The sequence below is a fragment of the Haemaphysalis longicornis genome, unplaced genomic scaffold (assembly GCF_048455015.1).
Source record: "Haemaphysalis longicornis isolate Haplotype H1 unplaced genomic scaffold, Haemaphysalis longicornis Haplotype H1 scaffold_9, whole genome shotgun sequence".
Lineage (NCBI taxonomy): Eukaryota > Metazoa > Arthropoda > Arachnida > Ixodida > Ixodidae > Haemaphysalis > Haemaphysalis longicornis.
This window is the reverse complement of record NW_027526460.1, coordinates 91169142-91195300: the sequence shown is the minus strand read 5'-3', so window position 1 is coordinate 91195300 and position 26159 is coordinate 91169142. Positions and strand designations below refer to the sequence as shown.

General features: G+C 48.1%; 1 protein-coding gene across 2 annotated transcripts in view; it reads left to right on the top strand.

The window, feature by feature from the left end:
* Positions 1 to 1482: 1482 nt before the first annotated feature.
* Positions 1483 to 26159, top strand: part of LOC144153658 (uncharacterized) — a 205784-nt gene continuing 181107 nt past the window's right edge. For both annotated transcript variants that reach the window (XM_077685321.1, XM_077685320.1), the window contains exon 1: positions 1483 to 1898. The gene's annotated coding sequence lies outside the window, so the exon portion shown is untranslated. The remainder of the gene's footprint in view (positions 1899 to 26159) is intronic.

Sequence of the window (26159 nt, the reverse complement as noted above, 5' to 3'; positions counted from 1 at the left end):
AACTCTTATTTCAGTTTTTCTCAATCACATGCGATCTACGCCTCGTCAGAGGTAGCGTTAACTTTTCGTCATATATTCGCGGTTTCATCGATTCAGGACCACGTTATGCCCACGTACTGAAATTCGCTATAGGATACATTTTTACACATTGTTAATGGAATGTCCTTTCACTTTATATACCACTCAGTCCACCACTTTGATTCCTTCGTAGCCTATATATCACCTGTGGGATTAAAATAACGGTTTAACTCAGGTGTGAAAGGCACGCTTGTTTCGCCACGTTGAAGCTGTTCTTCTCTGGACTGACCTGCTGCAGGAAGTATTTTTCCGAAGGTGTAGAGTAAACGTGCCGCTAATCTAGCATCGACTCAGCCCTGACCTTGCCGTCTTCTCTCTCACATTAATGACACACGTGGCTCTTCGGCGACTGTCGCGAACAACAACGCTGATCAGGTAATGCTGCCTTCCCCACCCTTCGTACGGCGCACGAGGGCAACACCTTCGGGACTTTGCGCTCCATGCGGGGTTGCTCCCACGCATTAGACAATAGATAGAAGCCATCTTACCGATACTTGCTCGCACTACAGTACTGTATAGGACCGGAGAATTCTTTCTCAAGGTGTTCGTGAAAACGCATAATAGACCTTGCCGTCAGGAAAAGAAAGTCGCAAATGCAACTCAGTAATCTTAAAAATGTCTTCGTCTATTAAAGGTCGAACAGCTTGCTCAATCAGTGCGAAAATTTCCAAATCAAGGTTATTGTGTAGTCCATGGCTGCCCGTTGTTACCAACATATCCCTGTATGCTTACGGCATGAATTACAGCTTCGAAATCCGGTCTAAGACACAGTCTTAGGCCTGATGCTCCAAATACCTGAATTGCTTCAGAGATACCCTTCGTTGTTAAAAATCGCTTGACTTATTACAGAAGTTCACACGGGCTTCCCTAAAAGACTCTTGGATAGCTTTTACGGCGGCGGGTATTGTTCTCCAAGCTATTTGCTGGCGTCAGTGGAGGTATGCATCAAAGGCATATTACTGTCATCTTCTCGGCTACGTATTTTCAAGGCACGCTTCCTTGGCGCAGCGAAATTGATCCGGATAGGAATAGAACTTTCTTAGAGGTACGACATTGTGTTTCTTATTTTCGCGCAGATTCCCTCTGGAAAACTCATGCATAGAAGTAGCCTGGGAAGAGGCGACATTTGTCTATGTGTACCCGTCCCACGGGGCAACCGTACAACCTCTATCGGGTGTTCTCACTTCGCCAACAAGCAGTAGGAGAAAACACCTTTCCCTGAACGACGCTCACGTCCAGACGCTTTATTGAACGCTGCCGGCCACACGTTCACAGGTGCGCCCAAAGCTATACTGCGCGGCGCGGGACGCTAGTGGCGATGCTAGCGCCGAGGGCGCTAGCGTCGGCGGCTTAGCCCTCCGCTCCACGCTCTCCTCCGCCCTTCTTTCGCGCACAGGACACAAACACCGTGCGGTCTGGGCGCGAGCGCTCAGTGGGTGCCGTGAAGCGCTCGCGCTTATGAAAGGAAGCTGGCGCTGCCGCGCAGGACGGAGAGACTCATTCCAGTGGACGCGTTCGTTTCTACTTCTTCATCGATACTGACTCCTGCTTTGCGACAAAAAGGCTCCACCATTTAGTTTACACGTCCGAAAATTTAAGATTATACTTTGACGGCTTGATGCGCCCGGAGAATATCGATTAGGAAGTTTCAGGAGTGTGGTGTCCGGCAAGAACTTTGGATACGTGTTTTGCGCCAGTGATTGGAGGATAAGCCACTTGTGCTTGTGTTCAGTGGGAGTGACTGGAAGTCTGCGGATCCTGAGGAAGATACGCGAATCGGAGACTTGCCCCGTTCTAGGAAGAAGTAAGCCTTCCAGAAAGTAAGATGGCATATCTTTTTTTTTCTTTTTTTGACGTCAGAGAGGCTAGCGTGAATTTATCCTGTGGAGCTAGGTGTGTCAGTGATGATCGCTTTTCTTTGTCGCTACTGATCATACTAATACGAGTAATCTCCATTTTATTCGGCGTGTTTAGTTGTGCATTGTGACATTGTGTTTCCCTAATTGTGTAAAAAAAAACAACCGATCGCAGTGCGTTTTAATTAATTGAAAATGAACGCCATAAAGCGCCTGAATTAAGAGCCGATTTTTGTTCGACCAAAGAAAGTTATCAGTCAACTGTTGCTTTATTTTTAAATAACTGCTGCAGAGATTTTCATCGTAGCGTGTTAGAAACACTGGGTTCGCGGCAATGCTGATTACCTAGAATTTATGTGGCCTACTATCCAAGAATTGATTTTTATGAAAAAAAATAATTTTTGAACTTTCTGTAGTTGGCAAGCAAGGCACAGCCGGTACCCTACCTTAGGCTGAAGTAATTCTTTCGCTCTGAGGCTTACGTAAAAAATCAGGTCGCCACTTTTCCAGATAATAAATTCAGTACTGTATTTATTATTAGCAGCAGTGCCAAAAAAAAACTACCATGAAAAAAAATGTCTCCGGAAATTCAGAGAATTTTCTAATAATGCGTGGCATTCTTATGCCGCTTGACTTGAGTGTGAGCTTTTTATAGCCAAATTTCTTGTTTTTTCTAAATCCTGTCCGACCAATTACCTGCATTTACGCTAACATACTGATTACAAGTGGAACTATCGCAAAACCTGCATTATTGTAGAAATGCAGGGCGTTTGGTTCGCCCTTTACCGAGATTTTTAAATATATTTTTTTCTTATTTTTTACCATTTCAACTTTTAGTTGGGCGACTTACCTCCATTTACGCCAATATAACGATTAAAGGTGGAACTTCCGCAAAATTTGTATTATTGTGGAAATGCAGGGCGTTGTACGGTCCAGGATTAGACGCGCTTTTGTATTTTTATTTTCTAATTTTCCAAATTTTCTTCGACCACTCATCTCCATTTACGCTATATAACGATTACATTCAGAACTTTTGCAAAATCTGCATTATTGTGGAAAAGCATGGCGTCACACGGTGCACCACTTTTGCGTGTTTTTAAAAAAATTCTATTATTTTTTTTATTGTTTCAAAATTGTTTCAATTTACGCGAATATAACGATTACCGATGGAACTTCCGCAAACTCTGCATTATTGTGGAAACGAAGGTCGTGTTATGAGTTGAGGTTGTACGGTTTTTATATTTTTCCTATTTTTTACTTTTAGAAATTTTGTTCCGCGAAGTATTACTAATTACGCTATTATAACTATTACATGTGGAACTTTCTCGAAATCCGAACATTTGTAGAAATACACGGTTCGCCATTTTTGCTGATTTTTGTATATTTTTGTATTTTTTATTTTCAAAATTTCGCTCGACCATTGGCGCTAATCTCCAGTTACGCTAATATAACGATTACACGTGGAAATTTAGCGAAATCTACGTTATTGTGGAAATGCAGGGCGTTATACCGTTTGCTAGTTGCTGTATTCTTTGAATATTTTTTTTGTGTGTCTTTCAAAATTTTGTTCGACAAGTTATCTCTATTTGGGCATATATATAACAATTGCAGCTGGAACTTTTGCGAAATCTGCATTCTTTGTACATGCAGGGCGTTACGCCCTTCACCATTTTCTTAAATTTGTTAATATTTTTCTCAATTTTTTAGTGTTTCGAAATTTTGTTCGACAAATTATCACCATTTACGGTAATATAACGATTGCATTTGAACTTTCTCGAAATCATCATTTTTGTGAAAGCTCGCGGTGCTACGCCGTTCGCCATTTTCATATTTTTTAAATTTTTCCTAATTTTTAGTGTTTCGAAATTTCTTTCTATAAATTGTCTCGTTTACGTAATTTAATAACCATTGCAGGTGAAACTTTCGCAAAATCTGCAGTACTGGGGAAATGCAGGGCGTTACACGGTTGGAGATTTTACGCCATTTATATATACATTTTTTTTGTTTTTTCGGAATTTCGTTCGACCAATTACTGAAATTTACGCTATTAACACGACTAGAGGTGGAACTTTTGTGGAATCTCCATTATTGTGGGTAAGGCGGACGTTACACGTTTCGCCTCTTTTTGCAATCTTTCTAGCCTTTTTTTTAGTTTTTCACAGTGTCGTGCGACCAGTTATCTCCATTTACGCTAGTTTAACGATTACGGCTTGAACTTCCGCGATATCTGCATTTTTGTGGAAATGCAGGGCATTACACGGTTCTGGCTGGGGGGTACTCGGAAAAGAACGCTACGCATTAAAACCAATCCTCTGTACATTGTCCTGCCAGGTATTGATGCACCGATGCAGTTGACAGTTAGCTCAGAACAAATAAAAACGCACAACAACAAACATCCTAATTTTTTTTATGTACCACCCCACCACATTTGTGTTCTCCCTCCTTTTTAGCCTTTTTAAGTTTTTTACGTTTCAGTGGAGGTAACGACAAATACTTGGTAATTGATGTCTCGACTCATCAATAAACATACACATGTTGTGGAACTTGTGCCATCTCAAAACATAATTTCGCTCAAAGAACCGTTGATATCGAACAAGCTTTTAATACTCCACGTGTTTATTATGCTACACGAAGAGCTGACGTGCATCTTTTCGCTATTTCGAAGAAAAAAATATTAACTGAAAAAAACTAAAATTGGCTGGCGTTTACTATGTTCCCTAATGCGATATTTTGTCGCAGCAGCAGTGCGCTGAGGCCCCACTCACGGCAGCGAGGATGAGCCTCTACGTCGGCGGTGCGAAGTGCGTCTGAGGAAGCCACTGCGAACTGTGTCTTAAGCGAACGCACATCATAGTCACGCGCCCGCCCCGCTCACGTTTTCGCCAAACGTCGCGGCGTCGAGCGCCTCGTGCGGGCACAGCATTCTGTCCCCTCCCCTCCCCCACCGCACACTTTCGGAGACTGCTGGCTGGCGCCGCTACGACTAACCAGCCTCCTCTCCCAATTTCGGGACACTCTCCTCCTTTGCTTTCTTTCATCGTTCGCTTTCTCTTTTCTTTCACTCGTCGGTCTTGCCATCGTTCACTCGGTTACGGTGGCGACGCGGCTCAGCCCAGAGACGGCCGCCAAAGGGCTGCGCCCTAAAAAATTTCTGAACACCGCTACAGTTCCATCAATGGTACGGTATTGTCATAGCACAAACACAGTCGCTCTAAGAAACGAATAACCCGTTTTTTTTTTTTTGCGTATGAGTTCGATAAGTTCACAACAGATAGTTACTGCTCACGTACACAATGAGTGGAACACTGAACTACATTTTTGTTTTGTGTTTCCATTCTCCTGTAAACGCCTATGCGTGACAGCGTATTCTCCACTTTCAATAAAACCTTCGGAAGAGTGGGTAGCGCTCTCCTTTTTCTTGGAACCCAGGAGGCAGGGAATTGCTTTATCGTGCCCAATATTCGTAGTTTACTTCTGCGATCGACTTGCGGGTGTCGTAATGTATTAGGGGACTCCATTTGCGTCGTTTCCCGTCTCTATCAATTACTCGTAATTGCGAGGAAGCGTGCCCAAAAGAAAAGATACACAAGACCAGTATTCCGTATTTAACCTCGGCGTTAATGCGCCATCATGGCTTCTGCAACGCTGCTCTTGAGAGTGCAAGAATAATTGGTGGAAGTTTGGCGAGATGCTTCCGTTTTTTTTCTAAAGCTCTTATTGACAGAAATAAACGGCTTAAGAACGCAACAGATGGATCGCTCGTGTTGTGTGTTTCTTAGCGCTTTAATCCGGCATTTATTGGGGCGAATCGAACAAAAATGAGGATAACATGTATATGTTCTCTGATAGCAAACTATAGCTATTAAGTGAGGCCAAATTTCCCACAACGACACCAGAAAAACTTAAAATTGTAAGTTCCAACTTTTGACATTAAAAAGAGCGTTTAGAATTCCTCTTTATCACACTTCCCTGTCTCACTGATTCAGAACACATCATAACCAAAGCAGTCCATGTGGGAGATCCGCTAAAAATTTGGAGCAATTGTAAACATTCAAACAATATCTTAAAACAGGTGGGTCGATTTTCTAAAGCTTGGAAGTTGATTATTTTTATTTTCGTTTTGCTCTTCCAAGTCGGTGGATAGAAACTTGACGTAGAAAGAAGAGCCCTACAAAGGAATAGGTGGAGTTTTTATGATTGAGGAGATTCTATTTTAAGTGGGTCACTTTGGGGAGCCATAATAGATTGTTTACCTCAAAGGAAATCTCCAGTTATCAAATTTCAACGACATGGAGGGGGTGGTAAGAAAAGATATTGAGTTACGTCGGCGGCTGAGAAAGCAAAAAATATGTCTGTACAACGCTAGCAAGCCACGCTAATATGTGTTTTCCTTTTAAAGCAGTGGCCGCACTTAATGAGACGCACTCGACTAACCAAGCCACAACGGCCACTCGTGCGTTCACCGCAACTTCCCTACATTTCAAGTGCATACCACTTGAGGGCGGCGTTTTGTCGTCGTAACTCGCTCGCTGGGCCCAAGTGGAGCCGGCGTTCCGTCGTAGCCGCTTCCTTCGTGGCGTAACCCAAAGGCTTCGAAATCCAAGCGGTTTATATAGTCATAAGCGCTGGAAACTCGTGAACCGCTGGAGCTTGTAATACATCTCCCCGTTGTTTCGCGCAAAGAATACTGCAGGTACATTTGAGGCAAAATATGCGTAAGTGTAAATGTAACGACTAATTGAAAATATACCATGGTACGCGCACACCGAACACTATTTCACTCAATATCATGTAATTAAAGTTAATCACTTATATGCCTTCAGATTGCTAGTCATGTATAAGAATGCAATATCAAGAAACGATGAATCATTTATTTCGATGCCTCAACTCACACGCCATGCCACTTCTTACAACGTGCGCCAGCGCCTGGCGTGGTTTCCGAACTAACTATCGCCCACAGTCATTGTGCTATACTTTACCACTGTATCTAAATTGTCTCGAGAGTAATAATATCTGCCTCCAAAACACTTCAAAGAAAAAAAATGTGTACGGTTCTTTACCTGTTCGAGACACTCTGAATTATCGTGATGAGACTAGATTAAACTCTTTGTCAAGCAGCAATCTGTACGAACAGCAAACCCCTTATGCTGTGTTTTAGGATTTTTATTCGCTTTTATGCTATGCCTTTCAAGCTAAATGCTATGCTTTTTATGCCTGTGTTAATTTTCCTTGTTCTCGTGAAAGTGTGTTTTGTGATTTTATTTTATCCTTCTGAGCGACCGGCATATTACAGAGATGTTACAATTGTGCTTTGGCCAATGTATGAAGTGAAATGTATATGAACGAAGCTGTTGGGTTGGGCGTATGGGGTCTTCAATCTGCGTTGTTTGCAGCTTTTTCCCATGCGTGCTATCTCTACTGTACCGCAAGAATAGAGAAATTAAGTTTCATTTCATAATTAACCGGCAGTGCCGGCGTTCATTTAGTTAGGAGCGCTCGTTGGGTTGGTTTTTACGATGGTAAGCGAAAAAAAGTGGCAGTGCAACGCCGGCACGTGCGGGAGGAAAAGTAAGCACAAAAAGAGCAGAACTCCCGCTGGCGCACTTTCAGGCAGGGGGCGCACGAGCACTGCGAAGGCGGGAAATTTGAATTGCATTGGGTGGTAGCAGTGAGGGGATAACGGCGCTACAGCCCATTATGGCGAATCACTGCTCTGCACTTCCGACATTGAGTGGAACGGCTTTAATTTTTCTTTTGTGGTTGGTTTCTCTAGCGCTGCGCGTATTGTTACTTGGTTTGTTATAAGGGCTTTCGATGCTTGGTTTTACCGCTTAGTATATGTTAGATATGTGCTTTGATTAAACATCGCTATTATGGCAAAGCAAACTGAACGAGGAATGGTCGCCTCAACGAATTTAAATTGTCTTGGATTCAAGAACAAAGGCGACATTCAACTCATTCTTAAGCTATCGTTTTAACGTGAAGAGGCAGCAATTAAAGCATACAGGATGACGAATAATTCTTATATAATCGCACATTGCATGAACCTCACAACTCAATGAGTTATACCCCCAAGCTGTATTGCTAAGTTAAGTGCCGCTAATATTTGTGTTGCCGTTTATTGTTTCTGGGTATATCGTGTTGCGGCATACGGAAGACAATAAAAGGCGGCCATGGTTCGACGTTTTTGTAACCATCTTTTTTCCTACGCCGTTATTATCCTTTTGCGCCTTTTACTTTTGGCAATGATGGGGATGAGCATTGTTAGTTCATATTCTGGCTTAGCGTTTTATAACCTGACCTTCTAGCCTAACGGAGCGCCAAGAAAGCTCCTGGTTCCGGTTGACGACGACCGAATTAAAGTGTGGCGGTAGAGTTAACGTCTTGCCGTCGCATACAAGCCTGCGCCCCCAGCAGCGCGAGCAACTCGCCTGTTATATGATGATTGTCTCATCATCACCATTTTAAGTGCAGAGCCCTTTAGGGGCTCGCCCTGTAGTCGTAGCTCGCAGTAACGGTCGATACCAAGCGACTGCCGGAATCAGGCGGCGCAGCAAGATAACGGACCCAAGTAGAGCCCGGCGTACCCGCCGTAGGGCGTCCCGCAGAGGCTTGGAAAACCAAGCGGTTTAAATAGTCATAACCGTACGAAACTCGTGAAACGCTGGCGCTTGTCATACATCTCCCCGCTGTTTAGCGCATAAAAAAACTGCAGGTACATTTTACGCAAAATATATGCAATTAATCGGCAGCACCCGCGTTTATTTAGTTTGGAACGCTCGTTGGGCTGGTTTTTGCGATAGGAAGAGAAAAAATTGGCCGCGTATCTGCCCCTTTGGCTGCAAATGTCGTCAAAAGACGATAGTCTTTGTAGGCCTTTGCCAAGGAAATGCCCCCCTTTGATTTCCCGCTCACCTCTCATGCTGTTCGTGTACCGTCGCGCTCATCCCAAGGTAAACACACTAAAGATTTGCTCAAGGCGATTTGAATTTACCGCGTTCCACTGATACAGGCCGGGTTCCGCGATGCCAGCGCTGCAGTATGGAGGAGACGCGCGTGAATCGAGGCGGCCGACTACAAGGTTTATATAGCCGCGTGGCCCTGCTCCACGTGCGTTCCAAGGAGAACGTGGAACCCAGCTAGTGGAACCTTTCGTTGCTAGTGGAACCTTTCGTGGCACTGCTGGGAATCTTGAATGTACCATAAAGAGGTAACGACGAAAGTTCATGCTCGAGCCGTGGACAAGATTTCTAAGCACCGGCCATACACAGCAAAAAAATAAAAATAAAAATAAAAATCCCAAATTTCAGTACTGCGCCTTTCTGTGGTCTTTTTCGGTGCGACTGTGCTCTGCTTGTTGTACCAGGCCCTACCTTCAAACTACGCCACACCCTTGTCGAGAGTCCCTGACGATGTCACTAATTTCGCAGCGACTTGCTTCACTCCATCAAAAAATGCCCACAGTACCTTCTGTCAACAGCTTGTGCCTTCGTGGCAAACAAAGGGATTGTGACTGCATATTGCGAACTCGCTTCGCGTCACGCACGAATTGGAACTCGCTGCTACTCTGTGTGGGTTTTAAAATGTACTGAGCGCGACTGTTAGTCATAGCGTTCACTGTGTGCTCCGGCCCATGAGAGTAGGATGAAATTATGCTCGTCTTTACTTCCATATTTCTCAATTTCAGTGGGAGGAACAGGACTAATATTTTAAATGCAGAGCATTTCTTAGCCTCGCCTCTTCCTGCGTCGGACGGCGTCCACAGCTCCGCGTCCGCATCAGGTGCCCCTCTCCTCCTTCCCTCCTCTCTCTCAACAGCAGCTGGCGCGCGCATGCGTCGTAGTCTGCCCGTTCGCTCCGTCGCGGTCTCGGCGTAACAGGTGCGTGATAGCAGCGCGGTGGGGCGTGGAAAGGCGCGCGCTGCTTGCGCATGCGCGCTCTCCCCCCCCCCCCCCCCCCCGTACTGCTCTCCCTCTACTGCGCGCGCTGCAAATATGAAGCGGCTAGCGGTCGCTCGTGCTTCAGTCACTGCGTTGCTTCTTCCTTCCTTGGTTGACGCTCGCTCCCACGTTTCCTCGCGTCTGCTACTCCAGCATCACGGAAGAAGCGATGGAAGCAACACTGCCTTCAACCAGTACTGAGGCCCCAATGCTCTGCATTTACTCGTGTTCCCCTCGCGGGAAGGCGCGGGAATTTTTTTTTCATATGTTACCTACTTTTAAGGGACCAATCGCTGAGAGGGTTGATTACAAATTATCTCAGGCATGTTTGAAGCCTAATCTCAGTCATGCACCCACCATGGTGGCTCAGTGGCTAAGGCATTGTGTTGCTCAGCACGAGGACGCGGGTTACATTTCCGGCCGCGGTGGCCGCTTTTCTGATGGAGGCGAAAAGTAAAAACGCTCGTGTGTACGAGATTTCGGCACACGTTAAAGATCACCAGGTGTTCAAAATTAATCCGGAGCCCTCCACTACGGGGCACCTCATCGCCTGCGTTGCGTCGGCGCGTTAAACCCTACAATTAATCATTCAAGCCTTTAAAGCGCCTCAAGTCCTTGCGTGTGCTTTGAAGCAAAGCGAAGGAACGAGTAGGAGCGTTAGTACAGCGCGAGAGCCGAGAGTGGAGAATGAACGATAGTACAATGAACGATAGAAGGGGGGATGACAGCACGCGCCGCGCATGCGCAGTGCGGAAACGCGGCGGAGTAATGGTGCGTGACTCGTCTGGTTTCTGTTTGCGTGTACGTATTGCAGGGCCTCCGTGATGATCAACGGTGAGATTCGAAAGACGCAGAAGATTGCAGCGAAGAATCGATACGCGTAAGACAACAGCAGCGAGAAAGATTCGGCGAGCCTGCGCAACGTAAAAGAAAGCTCGTTGAGGGAGGCCCTGGGGCAGAACTGCGAAAAAAAGTGTCAATGAACAACTAAAGATATTCAAAAGCATACATTTATGCGGAGTCTGGTGCGAGCACGCTAAATACAATTCGAGCGATCAATTTCGGCCTTCGTGCGACGGAAAAAAAAAAATAGGTCGGGTGAGCTTGAGCACTTGGACGGAATGGGCATCCGGTTACCCCAGAAAGTTTTGTGAAAACGCGGACAGACCTAGGATGTTTAGCACTCGCGAATGTATGCAAAGTGATCGGGTCAAGTGTTGCAATCAATTTAGAGTGCACTACCGTCTTCTTGAAGGCCGCTCCACGATTAACGTGAACGCCGGAGTGTAATCAGTTTATCATTTAGCAGATTTAATTTAGCGGCCTACAATGAAAGCCGTATATGGGTAGGCCGATATCAGAATTTGTAAGCATTACCATATTGTGTTCTGACTAAACTGAAGTACCGGTCAGAGCGCCTTCTGTTTTATTTATTGCTTTTTTTAGCTAGTGCTGAAACCCGTGCAGGGGTAAGCATGAGAGAAACAGACAATTACATCCGTAAAGAACTGATCGTACAAAATAAATGCGCAATTCTTAGACAAAAGAAGGGACACACAGTTTTGAGTTAAAAACTCTGAAGAATGTCTTCTAAAAACAGCAAAAATATTACAAACTGGTAGCGCCCTGCGGCGGAATGTCCGCACGATCAATCTGCGCGCGACGGCGCCCCTTTCATCCCGGATGAAAGGCTTCTGGAAGCGTATTTAATTCACCGCTGTTTGAAGCGTCTGCTCTCTTGCGACGACTGGCAGCTTCGCCATTGCGCGTGCGCTTGATGGGATGCGCGCTGACGCCGCCCAACGTCAATCGGTAAACGTGGGACGTTCGTACGCCACAATAACGCGGCGTTGACAGTTCGTTACGCGGGGTGGATTGTTATCGCCGCTCGTTCACAAAGTGTGATGGGGTTCCGCATTATTGGGTGCGTAGGCGATGAGAGAAAACATCCGGAGGGCGTCACGAACCCCTCGCCCTGCGAAATTAATTCAGCTTCGTTTTGTTCTCCTTTGCGTGTATGTCAAGAAGAAAACGAGCTTTCTGTTTTTATGAGGAGGAAATGACAAAGGAGGCGACTTGAATTTGCGGGAACTTTTTCTTTCGCCGTCGCTCACCCTTCACTCTGTCACTTCGTCGCCACTTTCATGCAGGAACCACATTAGCGTAGCATTTGCTAATGTCGGTGCGGACACAGTGATTCAGCCATTTCATTTTGTAAGGTGTGGGTTATGAGAAAAATTTATTTCCTTATAGTCGCACATTTATTTTGTCTTCTCAGGTCGCTCTGTACAATGTAGAAGTCGCTTCAAATACGTAATTGTGTGGGATGCCGAAATACATTGCTAATGTTTATGACGCAAAAGTAAACATCCGTTGAGAAGAGGTGTGAGATGGTGGACTGCTGTCCGAGCGAATCCTCTTTGTTGGATTCCGCTTAACAGAAAGCGATAAAGAAGGCAACTTGGTCAAACGTTTTCCCATTGCTGTTTGCGCTACATTTTTTTTATCTAGCTATTGCGGAAGTGCTTCAGTATCGAAGATTTCATTCTCCGGGGCAAGGAAAATCCATACCTAGTTCGTGAAGTGGGAATTGTTTTCTTGTGCGGGGGTGGTTTGAATTGTATTTATTTTCTATTGATGTGTTTACGTGTAGAATCTGAACGAGGGTCTGTTTGTTCTGTAACTGAGTACCCAAGGCACACTCTAGCATTCAAATCCAAACGTCATCAAGGTACCCTCTAAGAAATGCCGCAGGTGCGCTTCATCACAATGCCCCAAAACGACTAATCAGCCTAATCGTATTTGCGAATTTGGCGAATGGCTAGGCTTAGCATTACACTGAAGTGGAAAATAGAAATTGAGTTTCGACAACAGCGGAAGGCGTGCATGGGCGCCGTTGCTTGAGCGCAGTTTCTATTTTTTGCTATAATCGCGTGCTCGGTCTCGTCATTCGCAAAATTCGCACGTTTGGCCCCACTGATTGGTGGTTTTGGGGCGTTGTCATGAAGTCCACCTGCGGCGATTGCTTATAGTGTAGACAAACGATTTATGGAAGCGTTTTTACTCAGTATGGGACAGTGGCTAGTATGAAAAGCATTCCCCAACAGTGCACAAACTTAGGCGCTTAATACGGTTCCATGAAGCTTTTCTACAGGGGGTACACAATAGTCTGCACCAGGGGACCGCTTGGCAAAAACTGTCTCTGCGGACTCTAGATGCACGTCGCCTGCTGTCGAGACCGGCCCGTATGCGCGTCCTAGCTTAATCGCAGGCACGCACGTTTTCTCGCGTTGGCAGCCGCGCTACGATTGTCAGTAACGCGATACGGGGCGACGCCTTCGTAGCATCCCTTTCGCCGCGACGACCAGTCTACGGCCAGACGGGGCCAATTCGCCGGCTTTTGCGCGTGTCTTCATGTTCTGACTTATCGTCCCTCGGAAAGGCTAGTCTTCTATCTCGATGCGACCATTAGACATATAATAAGAAGGATAAGAATCGCGTGGAATGCATTCGGTAGCGTCCTCAGATAATGAATGCCAGCCTACCATTGGTGCTAAAGATGAAAGTGTATAACAGCTGCATCTTACGGTACTCACCTACGGGGCATAAACTTAATTGGAGGCTCACTAAGAGGGTCCAACTTAAGTTGAGGGTGACTCAGCGGGCAATGAAACGGTAGATGATGGGTGTAACATTGAGAGACACGAAGAGAGCGGAGTGGGTCAGGGAACAAACGGGGGTCGAGGACATATTAGTAGAAATTAAGAAGAAGAAATGGGCGTGGGCAGTGCATGTAATTCGAAACCAAGACAACCGTTTCTTGTTAAGGGTAACAGAAAGGATTCCTAGAGAAGGCAAGCGTGGCAGGGGGCGGCAGAAGGTGTAGATTGGCAGATGAGATCAAGAAGAATGCGGGGATAAATTGGTCGCAGTTGGCACAGGACCGGGCTAATTGCAGAATAATGGGAGAGGCCTTTGCCCTACAGTAGGCGTAGATAGGCTTGTGATGACAATTGGGTATAATTCCGGGTAACGATAGACCAACATGCAGCGAACACATACGCAAAAATCGGTGCAGTCAGCACGCACGCACGGCCTCAGATGTGTAATGTGAGGGCAAGGTACTGCACTAAGTCATCACACCATAGCGCGTTACTGACAATCGGCTCACGGCTGCTGAAAGCGAAAGAAAATTCTGTGCACACGAGTGAACAAGGATGCGCATGCGCGCTGTGCCGTTCTCCACTGTGCCTCCATAGTGCGCAGTTGCAGCTTTCGCCATAAATCACAGAAAATGTTCGCACTAAGTAATAAAGCAGCACCGTCAGCAACCCACTGCGACAAAATTCATCGAAGCTAGCGTGCAAGACCTGAATGGCGAAGCTGGTGTAGGTGAGCATTGCCGTACACATAGAGAAGTTTCATAGTATCATTGCTTATTTGCATAGTTGCCATGCAAGTAATCATTGTCATCTGCATCGAAGGGGTCGCCGTCTTCTTCGCGGCGAGTGGTGGACGCAAAGTCATCCTCAGCATTGTATACTTCCACCAGCCCTTCGTCATCGACTCTAGGCAGCGGTGTCGGAATGTGCAAGTCGTCTTGGAAAGGAGTAGCACACTAGTAGCCATGTCTTTCCATTACCCATAACGGCTTCTCGTTATTGTGGCGGCCGCGCTGACCTCTCCCCAGCAGGGTGTCTTTTCATCTATAGCATTAGCGCTGGAGTTCTTTTTTACATGCGCGGTAGCCCTTGATGACAGCACTAGAGTATTTTTTTTCTCAAGCAATTGCGCTATTCGGGGATTCGGTAACCGTCGCAAGGCACGCGCACACGAACGCAATTAATTTTCTCGCTCCTCGAGTTTTTTTTTCTAAGGCTACCGCGCGTGCCGGGGACGCTCGGCAGTCGCCGCGAAGCACGCGCTCACGGGCTTTCACATTTTCTTGGTGTTTTTTTCCTCTAACACCGAACTTACGGCTTGAACAACAGCTCCGCTGCTAAAAGACATGAAATAAAATGCGGCGAATCGTTATAGACAACAGTTGCTGCACAAGCGCAAAGTAAAAAGCCAATTGGCAGATCGAACCTTGTCCAAGCATTTCGAAGTAATTTTTAAAGAAGCTAACAAACTGCCACAGCTTCAACCTAATTATTAACAGGCACTTTTTTTATTACAAGGGGGACAGACCAGATTAATTATCTTCAACGCCACTAAGCGAGTCATATGCACTGTCCCCAGGATATTCGAAGCTTTTCTGCATGCAAAAACTGAAACGACTCCTTGTAAACCTTGCGAGAAGTGTCAGTGCAACGTATGCAAATATATACACATGATTATTGTGGCTGTAAGTATGCCTTCCTGTTTCAAATATTCTGGAAACGCGAACTTGAATTGCGACTCTCTCACTGAAATGTACTGGCTGAGTATTGCAGTATGAATTATTCAGTACACAGGTCACAGAAACAGGGCCTTCCGCAACAGCTGTAGCAACCATCGTGCACGTGCTCAGGCTCAGGCCAACACCTGTCCCCGCATTACAATTTCTAAAACCACCCGTTTGACTCCCTTCAAGCTACACTCGTTTAGGCTGTGTTTGTTTTTGGTACAAGGAAATGCAGGCAGCGGGAGTCACGCATAACGCATACAATAATTATTTCTAAAGCTGGAATAAATGTCGGTCATGGCTTATTGTCTCGATACCCACTCCTAAAAACCTAGCATGGTGATAACATTTACCGATACGGAGCACTTTAGGGTCCCGACTTTTCGTCGAAGTAAGTCCGCGGTCACGGTGTCCCACTACTTCACGCACACAGAGTCCGACGGCGTCACGCGCCCATGCAGAGGCTTTGAAAAGATACCCAATTGTCCCTCGGTTCAGCCTTCCGGCCAAAAGTTGAGGATACTTGTACAAGAAGCTTATATAGACAGAACCGTTCGAAATTCCTGGAACCGCTGGCAATGGTCATACTGATACATGTCCCCATTATTTAGCACAAAGAAAACTGCAGGTACATCTTAGGCAAACTGTATGTACTTTACCGGCAGTCCCCCCGTTCATTTAGGTAGGAATTCTCGTTGTATTGGTTTGGACATTAGTAAGCGAAAAAAATGCCGCCGAAGAAAAATGGACGCGTTCAAAATGGCGCAGAAAGGTTCCGGCACGTGACAGATGAAAGCAAGCACAAAAGGAACAGCACTCCCGCTCGTGCTGTTCCAGGCAGAACAAGAATCGGCGGGAAAATTGAATTGAATTGAATAAACCTCCGTTCAATTTATTAAGAGAGGAGTCGGACAGGGAGGGGAAGAGTGTGAGGGAAAGAGCGGAGAACTGCGCCACAGCCCCTCTGGCGAATCACTGCTCGGAACTTGACAGCTTTAACGTTAATAAGTGTAACTGCTTTAAGTTCTTTTAAAGACGAAAGTCTTTATTGGGCTACTTAAACGCAGAAATTTTGGTCTGTCTGTCTGTTCTGTTTGTCTGTCTTTCTGTCTGTCTGTCTGTCTGTCCGTGACTCGATTCAGCCACCCGACCAAAGTAATAAAAGCTGCGCAATAGTCTTATACTCACAACCAAATCAAAACGTCCCAGTCCAGGGTTAGTGTTCATACTTGTCAAAATTGTTGAACAAGAACAAGGCATTACTCAAATATAAAGCAGCAAATCAATGCATACGTGATGTTTGCAGTGTTCTTTTATTAAAAAATCGTGATTGCTTGTTTTTTGCGCAAATGAAATACTACATCAACGGCAGAAAATCGTCGCCTGCTGTTGCCCGCGCTACCTCCTGGCGGCATTTTAACAATCAAATGGCAACAGTAACAAAAGGTTCCACTGTGTAGGATTCACATTCCGCTTGGAACGCTCGTGGAGTAGGGATACGTGGTTCTGTAAACGTTGTAGTAAGGTGCTTCAATTCACGCGCGTCTCCGCTGTACGGCAGCGCTGGCATCGCGGCAGCAGACTTGGAGCAGTGGAACGCGGTAAATTTAAATTGACTTGAGCAAACCTGAAGCGTGTTATCTTGGGAGGAACGAGACGAAAGAGGGACAGCATGATAGGTGGGCGGGAAAGAGAAGGGAGACATGTACTTGGCCTCCAGTCGACTCCATTCGACTATCGCCTTTCAGCGATATTTGCAACAAAAGGAGCGATACGCCGCCATTTTGTTTTCCTTTCAGCCACTCCGCAACACAGGCGGATGTTAATAGCCGACATAACGCCGCAGCGCGCCCCTTGAATCCCTCGGAAACTTCCTTGGCTTCCGTGAGATACAAGAAAACTACAGATACAGGCACAAATACATATGCAGAGATACAGGCACCCAGGTTCCTGGAACAATGTCAGAGTGCCTCTCAATGCCACCCTCTGTGTGCGAGAAATGGAAACGCAGAAAATTTGAAATACCTGCAGTGTGTTCGTATTCTCAGACAATTTTTGCCTGCACAAGCCGAAGTTCCGTAGATCGTACGACTAACCAGGTTTCTGAATCCCCCTTATCAGTTGCTTAACTATAATATAATAACACATAAAAGCTTTTGTTCATCAGGGCTTGGTCATTTGATCTTTCTTGCGCGCTGTTTTCTGGACTACAAATTTTCGTCATTGCTGTTTTCCCGCTATGGTATTTGGAGTAGGATTGCCTTGAAATGTTATTGAGAGCCGTACACTTGTGGTTGTCTTCTCCTTCGAGCTGTTAATTTATTTTTCCAAGAATGTTTTCTTTTTGTACATTTTCTTGTTTCTTGAGTATGTGCGTGTGTGTGTTTCTGTGCGCTCGGGGTAACGAGGTTGTAAATTCGCATTGCGGTCTCCGAAAACCTCCTAAAAGTTGTGTTGACAATGCCAGCACAAGACACAAAGCATCCCTAAGTAAGTTATTCAGGTGAATAACCGTTTTTGCCATTTTGTTCGGCAGTCAAAGCTATCACATTCTCTCTCGATATATATATATATATTTATATTGTAAGGAAATGAGGGGCTCGTTCAGGAAATACAGAAAGATAGGTCGGCAGTCTACAACGCCAAAGGAGGCATAGGGGTGTGGTTAGGCTCTTTTTTTTACTAGGGGTAATGAAGTTAACATTTGTTTAAATATTCAGAAGAAAGAAAGAAAGAAAAACACGCGCCCAAAGTGACCTAACCCCCCACCCATCGGTCCCCGATCGGTTCCCACTCTGGGCGCGTGTTTTTCTTTCTTTCTTTCTTCCGAATATTTAAACAAATGTTAACTTCATTACCCCTAGTAAAAAAAAGCCTAACCACACCCCTATCCCCTATGCCTCCTTTGGCGTTGTACACTGCCGACCTATTTTTCTGTATATATATATATATATATATATATATATATATATATATATATATATATATATATATATATATATATATATATATATATATATATATATATATATATATATATATATGGGCGCGATATCAGCAATTGGCACAGTCGTCTATGCAAGGACAATTCCCCGTTGGGGAAATTCGTTGTGGTACACGCCCGACGACGAGAAGGCAGAAGAACCGCTTGGCGCACGGGCCGATCCTGTATCGCGTCGGACCTTGCTTGCTTAGCACGTAGAATCTCGGCTTCTCCGCAGCTCTTACTGCTCGTTAGTGGTCCAGTAAACCGCGCTTCAGTTTGGTGGAGTGTGCGGGTTCAATCCCAGCGTGACCGTACCTTCGCATCGCAAGACTCCGATACCACATCCTGGAGTTATGAAGCAGACGGCTACAGCCCGTGATGCAGCTGAACACCGACCGAGACACGGCACATTCCTCACCGCAGCCCATCATGTGTTCAGGTATGCTTCGCCAGCGAGACCCCCCTAACTTCGATGGAACGGATGACAATGACGTGGAGGAGTGGCTGTCGCAGTACGAACGAGTGAGCACGCACAACAGATGGGACGATCGCATGAAGCTTAATGACGTTGAGTTTCATTTAGGCCACCTAGCCAAGAAGTGGTTCCACAACAACGTAGCCACCACGGCTACCTGGGCTGAATTCAAAAACCGTGTTGTCGAGGTCTTCGGCCGTCCCGCCGTGCGGAAGCTTCTTGCTGAGCAGCGTCTCCGCACACGAGCACAGCGTCCTGGAGAGACCTTCACAAGTTATATCGAGGATGTTGTAGACCTATGCAACCGTGTTTATTCAGCTATGGCGGAAGCAGAGAAAATTAAGCACTTGATGAAAGGAATCGATGATGATGCTTTTCAGATGCTGTTAGCGAAAGATCTGCGAACCGTTGCTGACATCATCACCCAGTGCCGAAGCTACGAAGAACTCCGAAGGCAGAGGGCGCTTGCCCGGGGCTCTTCTGTCCAGGGAGAGCCGCTGTCGAGCTTGACTGAGGCGGGGGCCGACGCATCGTTGATGCCGCAGCTTCAACAGTTTGTTCGCGAAGAATTCGCTCGGCAAGTGCCACTTCTTACCCTGAAGCCTGGACTGGATCCACGATGCCACCGTTTGTTCCTGGCCCATCTCCACGATACGGAGTGTGTCCGCAGCCTACCGAAGTGACTCCTTCCGTTGTCTCGCAGCGCTTCGCTACATGATCAAGGAGCAGGTGGCTGAGGCACTGCCACCCACTCTGTATTATGCACCCCTCACGTATGCCGAAGCCATGGGGAGACCGGTACAGTCAGCTGGGACGTCTTTTCGGACCATGCCGCCAACCCCGCCACGCTCTGCGGAACGCAGGAATCCGCCACCGGTGGATCCGTGGCGCACGGCTGATAATCGCCCCATCTGTTTCGCCTGCCGACTTCCAGGCCATGTGGCCTGTTACTGCCGCCGCCGCATGTTCGCGATGAATGATGACGCTGCAAACCACACTTTTGGCTCTCCACACGGGTCTTCGCAGCTAATGACCGACGTGCCAGCCAGGTCGCCGTTACCTGCCTCCGGTTACAACGATTTCAGCCGTCGTGACGCCGATAGCCGCCGTTCAAGCTCCCCACGTCGCCGCTCACTATCGCCTATGCGACGTCGTTCAAGCCCAACTGAACAGGAAAACTAGCCGCCGCAGTTCCGGAGGGAAGAGCTGCGCGAGTTTCGAACTGTAAAAGGCCTACAAATGTAATCGACGTATCTATTGAGGGTGTATGTATAGTCGCACTAGTCGACACAGGCGCAGCCGTCTCCGTCATTACCGCCAATATTTGCCGCTCGCTTAGAAAAGTTACGACGCCGCTGCCGCAATTTTCGTTATGTACCGCAACTGCGCAACGTGTAAAACCTTTGGCAGCCTGCACGGCGCGTGTCACGATCCAGGACGTCGTGTACCCCGTTGAGTTCCTCGTGCTGCCATCCTGCTCCCATGACGTCATTTTAGGCTGGGACTTTTTATCTCGCCATCGCCCAATAATCGACTGCGCGCGTGCACAAGTAGAATTTGATTCTCCCTTGGACGCGCCTTACGCCGAACTTCAGTCCGCTGCCCCTACGAAGCTCACCGTGGCTTACGACACGGACATTCCTCCCCGCTCGGCTGCTCTCGTACCGCTCTGCTGCTCTTCCATTACCGACGCACCAGTTCTTTTTACGCCGTCGCGCTTATTTCTTCCCCGAAAATCGCTGTCCCTGCCATTCGCCCTACTGACAGTTCATGCTGGCACGAGCGCCATAGTAGTCAACAACGAGTCCTTGGAGCCCCTTCGTCTCCTGCACGGTGAGGTCCTTGGCTGCGTCGAAGTTATTGGGCCACAGCTTGTCACCGCCGTACCAGACGACTCTCCGTCATGGGTTCCAGTGGCTGGACTGAGTCCTGCCCCGTCAGCACCAGACCTGTCGCCTCCGGACATTGGCGCTTCGATCGATCCTGCCCTCAGATCAGACCAACGAGCGAGGCTCCTCTCTCTGCTATATCGGTTCCGCTCTTCTTTTGACGGCGCAAAGGCACCGCTGGGCCGAACATCTGCAGTTGCTCACTCCATTGACACCGGCTCGCATGCACCACTGCGCCAACGACCGTACCGTGTGTCGCCGAAGGAGCGCAGCACTATTGACGAACAGGTGAACGATATGCTCAAGCGGGGAGTAATTCGGCCCTCCAACAGTCCCTGAGCGTCTTCCGTGGTGCTTGTAACAAAAAAGGACGGTTCCATCCGCTCTTGCGTAGATTATCGCCGTCTGAACAGCATCACGCGGAAGGATGTCTATCCTTTACCACGGATCGACGATGCCCTTGACAGTTTACAAGGCGCCGAGTTTTTTTCTTCCCTTGATCTGCGGTCTGGATATTGGCAGGTACCCATGGCGGAGGCCGATCGCGCGAAAACGGCGTTCATCACTCCTGACGGCCTGTATGAATTTAAGGTGATGCCGTTTGGCCTCTGCAACGCTCCTGCCACGTTCGAGAGGATGATGGACACCATTTTGCGCGGCGTGCAGTGGAAAACGTGTCTCTGTTATTTCGATGACATAGTCATTTTTTGTCCCGACTTCAACACTCACTTGAGGCGCCTGGAGCAGGTTTTGACTTGCCTTGCCAATGTCAGATTGCAGCTCAACACGAAGAAATGCCACTTTGCGGCGCGAAAGTTGACCATACTGGGCCACGTTGTGTCGAAGGAGGGAATTCTTCCCGACGCCACCAAACTTCGCGCGGTCGCCGAGTTCCCTAAACCGACCACCATGAAGGCCCTACGGAGCTTTATTGGACTATGTTCATATTTCCGCCGCTTCATTCGCAACTTTGCCGCCATAATTGCGCCATTGACGGCGCTTCTCGGCAAGGAAAACGGTATTGGCGGTTGATCGAGGGATTGCGATGAAGCCTTCGCAAAGCTACGGCGACTCCTTACTTCCCCGCCTATTCTGCGACACTTTGACCCGACCGCGCCAGCAGAAATCCACACGGATGCCAGCGGCGCCGGAATCGGTGCAGTGCTTGCCCAACGAAAAGCTGGTTTTGATGATTATGTCGTCTCTTATGCCAGTCGTACGCTCACAAAAGCTTAGTTAAATTATTCGGTCACGGAAAAGGAGTGTTTGGCCATCGTATGGGTGCTTACAAACTTTCGACCATATTTGTACGGCCGTCCTTTTGACGTTGTGACGGACCATCACGCATTGTGCTGGTTGTCGTCGCTCAAAGACCCGTCTGGTGGCCTTGGTCGCTGGGCTCTGCGACTTCAAGAGCATGACATCCGTGCGCTGTACCGTTCCGGCCGGAAGCATTCAGACGCTGACGCTCTGTCTCGCTCCCCCCTACCGGCGGAAGACTCGTGCTCCGTTTCTGTTGATGCCGGCCTGTCGTCCCTCGACATCACGGACATGCCAGCTGAGCAGCGCAAGGACCCCTGGATTGCTTCGCTTATTGACTTCCTCTCTGGTGTGTCATCTGCTCAAGAATCGCGTCCGCTGCGCCGACAAGCTGCCCACTTTGCACTCCGCGACGAAATGCTCTTCAGGCGCAACTACCTATCAGGAGGTCGCAAATGGTTACTGGTAATACCTCGCCATTTGCGCGCGGCCGTATGCGCATCCTTCCACGCTGACCCCAGCTGCGCTCACGCCGGTGTGTTAAAAACGTATCAGCGGCTTCTCCTACGGTATTACTGGCGGGGAATGTACACGATCGTGCGCAAGTACATCCAGTCATGTATCAACTGTCAGCGGCGCAAATCCCCTCCTGCTCCCGCGGCGGGTCCGCTGCAGCCATTGCCGTGCCCCGAAAGACCGTTCGATCGCATTGGGATAGACCTTTACGGGCCCCTACCGTGCACAGCTGCTGGCAACCGTTGGGTCATTGTGGCAGTGGATCACCTTACGCGCTATGCAGAAACCGCTGCTCTAGCAACTGCCACGGCACGTGACGTCGCGTCCTTCCTGTTACGCCGTTTCATACTTCGCCATGGTGCTCCTCGAGAGCTGCTCAGTGACCGAGGTCGCGTCTTCCTGTCGGACGTCATCGAAGCCCTGCTGCGGGAATGTCGAATTGTTCACCGAACTACGTCGTCTTACCACCCGCAGACGAATGGACTCACACAACGATTTAACCGCACTTTGAGTGATATGCTTTCGATGTACGTGGCGTCGGACCATTCTGACTGGGACGTGATACTTCCCTTTGTCACGTACGCCTACAACACGGCTACGCAGACGACGACGGGATTCTCACCTTTTTAAATGCGAATGCATTTCTTAGTCGGGGGTTGTCGTGCTCCGTCGGCGTGCGCCTGCATTCCTCCAGCGCGAGCGCACGTGAGCGCGTGCCTCGCAGTTCTGCCTTCGTCGTCGTCGTCGTCGTCTCGGCGCGGCGGACCCGCGCCGCTACAGCAAGAGCACCAGCAAGAGACCTTCGTCCTTCTCTTCGTCCAGTCCAGTCTCGCGCTACCATTAGCAGGATTGACCGCGTCCCCACTGTAACAATAGACACCGCTACACTACCCCCTCTTCTGTGAGCATCGAATGCATTTCTTAGTCGGGGGTTGTCGTGCTCCGTCGGCGTGCGCCCGCAGGTGTTATCTTACCGCGCTCCTCCTCGCCCCTAGCAACAGCTGTGGCGCGCCTAGCAACCGGAGCAGGTGGTAGCTCGGGCGGGAGTAGCGGAGGGCAAGGGGAGAGGAGGAGCGCGCTCGGGCGTGTGAGGGCGCTCGCATCGCGGAACTCGGGCGGAGTAGCGGAGAGTGAGTGGAGAGGAGGAGCGCGCTCAGGCGTGTGAGGGCGCTCGCATCGCGGAGCTCGGCGGGAGAGAGAGCTCGCGCGCGGGGCGGGCGTGTTGCGCGGGTCTCTCTCTCCTCTCCGCGTACCCTCTCTCCGCTCGCTGCGCTCGGAAAAGTATATAAATGCAGTGGAGCGCACGCCTCTCTCCGTTACTGCTTGCCGCAGCGCACTCATCGGTGCACCCAATGCATTCGCATTTCCGCACGATCCCCTTCGGGGAGGTGGGGGGAGTTTTTTTTTTCCTGCTATACGGACGGGAGCCGGCGTGCACCCTTGACACAATTTTGCCGTATCGCCCAGGTCACACCGAGTTCGCACCCATTTCGGAAGTAGTCAAGCATGCCGAAGAGTGCCATCAGCTCGCCCGCTCGCTCACATCTGAACACCAGCAACACCAGAAGCATAATCTCGACGCTTCCACCGCGGCTCGCACCTATAGGCCTGATTCACTTGTCTGGTTTTGGGTACCATGCCCTACACCCGGTCTCTCACCGAAGCTTGTTGCAAAATATCATGAACCCTACAGAGTCGTCAAGCAAACATCACCAGTGAATTACCTCATCGAACCGGTTTCGCGCGCACCCGACCGACGACACCGTGGACGCGAGATAGTTCACGCCAACCGTCTGAAAGAGTATTACGATCCTGTGGTCTCCTCGTCCCCTTGAGTCGCCAGGATGGCTCCTTTTCCACCGGGGGCGAATATTGTAGCGTTGATTATGGACGCGATATCAGCAATTGGCACAGTCTTCTATGCAAGGACAGTTCCCCGTTGGGGATATTCATTGTGGTACACGCCCGACGACGAGAAGGCAGAAGAAGCGCTTGGCGCACGGGCCGATCCTGTATCGCGTCGGACCTTGCTTGCTTAGCACGTAGAATCTCGGCTTCTCCGCAGCTCTAACTGCTCGTTAGTGGTCCTATAAACCTCGCTTCAATATATATACTGTAGTCTTGCCCTTTAAATTCTACAATTTTTCTTAGTGGTTGACGTTTGTGTCGCCTTCGAGGACAAAATAGCGTTGCATCTCGACATCAGGCGCGAATACGTTTTTGTATAGGTGCGTTCTCCTTTCCTGCAGCAAATAAATTTACTCTGTAATAACGATAACAAAGGTGACAAGCGATCATTCCGGTAGATTCGGTAGGGTCTGCTATACGACTGCGGTTTCGGTTGTGCGACAGATTGGTGTTGGCAAGCTGAATTCACTTCCCACACCACCCCCCTCTTTTTGCCACCCCCCTTCCCTCTAACCACGGTTTTACTGCATTGATCCTTCTTTCCATGCAGCGTGTTTTCCACATACGCCAATGCCTCAAAGTGCTAACAACAACGCCGATTTGTTTTTCCAACGAAATAGCGCTATGACTATAAACCCAGCAGAAAGTTTGTTCACCGAGAAGATCTAAAAGTTTGTGAATGGCAGTCCTATTTGAGAACTAAGGTGAAGGCATATTTCATCGCAACGTAGATTTCCCAGGGGCGAAAACAGGCCATGAGCGTTTCGGCTTTCGTGCTTGAAGGGCAGGGGAGTTATAGCAAAACGTGATGAGGGTTCTGATGGCGCTTCTCAGCCTTCCGCCATGCCATTAAAGCGGAAAAAGCGAAACTGTCTGCAGTAAAGGCTATTGGCTTGTTTTTTTAGTGGTTTCTACAGTGAATCGTTATGTTTAAGGAGTAGGATTCACATCAGAATACGCGAAGAAACACAGAACTCGCGGAGAGAAGCCGTATAAAGTTAGGTGCACCATACAAATCGCAACCTTCTCCGAGCAGCAGCGGTTGTTTCGTTTCGGAGGCTACAAATGATAACACCTGCGCGTCTAGATTTTGGAGGAGTTTAAAGAGCTTCAGGTTGCATATTGCTCTGTAGCTGTCAAGAGCCCTGTGGAGCTTGGCAGCATAAAACCTCCACCAAGAAGGGAAGGCTTGACGTTTCACCGCTTCGCGGCATACTTAAAATGAATGTTCAGCGGGAGCGTCGTAACATCAACACATGAGACCAGTGCGCATCGCGAGGAACTGAAATTCGAACCTGTTAAAATATGTGGCTAAACATAAAAGATGGTAATACTTTAAGATATGTTATCCGCTTAGGGTGGGCTCAGGGTTACTACCATGAATGACGAGCGGCGGGGATATTACAAGAAATGCCACTACAAAGGAAAGATTTCTGAGTATAACGGGCTTGAAAACTTGACTGCCAAAAATCCTTTCCATCCGTATGCAACGTTCCGTACACAGGGAACACCGTGAAGAGATTTTTATTTTTCCAGTAGATTCGTGGTTACGATTTTAACCCAAAAACCCTAAATGTCTCGTGCAGCGAAAGAGCCTGAGCATCCGGCATGGCCGTCCGCAGCCGACCAACGGCTTCTCTGGCAGCCTCCATACTACAAGGCGTTTTATAGCGCGGGCTTCAACTCAGCAGTAGCGATAATTTGCTCCCTGGGAAGCGCTCTATAGAGCGAACCGTTCCATAGCAGGACCCTAAACTCTATAGTCAGAGGTGACCATCCACGTCAGTGCACCGCTGATCAAAGGAGCGGAAGATTACAGCTGAACTCCACATGGCGGCAGGAACTATCAGTGATGCGGCATCTAG